The sequence below is a fragment of the Bombus impatiens genome, unplaced genomic scaffold (assembly GCF_000188095.3).
Source record: "Bombus impatiens unplaced genomic scaffold, BIMP_2.2 scf_0645, whole genome shotgun sequence".
Taxonomy (NCBI): Eukaryota; Metazoa; Arthropoda; class Insecta; order Hymenoptera; family Apidae; genus Bombus; species Bombus impatiens.
In genome coordinates, this window is record NT_177064.1 from 46,286 (window position 1) to 46,828 (window position 543).

Here is a 543-nt window from a genome sequence, read left to right on the forward strand (position 1 = left end):
GCGGCCCGTGGTAGCTGTGTATTTATAGGCGCTTAGTATACTCGCGTACGAACGCGCACTGGCTATTATTAGGACCGTGTTAAATAGTCCGTTTTCTCTGTCCTCCTCTATGTGTCTCGTTTTCGATTCTTCTTTTCTTTTTTATTTAAAACTTCGAGTAGGAAAAAACCCTTTTGCGCATCGATTCTAGCTCTTGATTCTACTATCGAGAAACACGCGACACAATGGATGATGTAGCACTTGATTGGAACGATTCGTGAAACGCACTGTGTGTTGTTTATGTTACACTCCTAACACCTAACACTCCTTACTCGACAACACGCGACGCGTCAATCGTATAATCAGTACCAAAAACACGCGCGACACCGCAAAGGGTACCAAGGATTTGCGGCGACGGAGATTGTTCGAAGAATGATAACGAAACGTCAGATTTACACACTCCCTCTCTCTCGTGACCGGGCGAAAGAGAGACGTTCTCCTACGCACGCACCAGAAGGGACTGCCGCTCCGGCGTGTTCCGAGACTGAGACACTCTGTCATGCG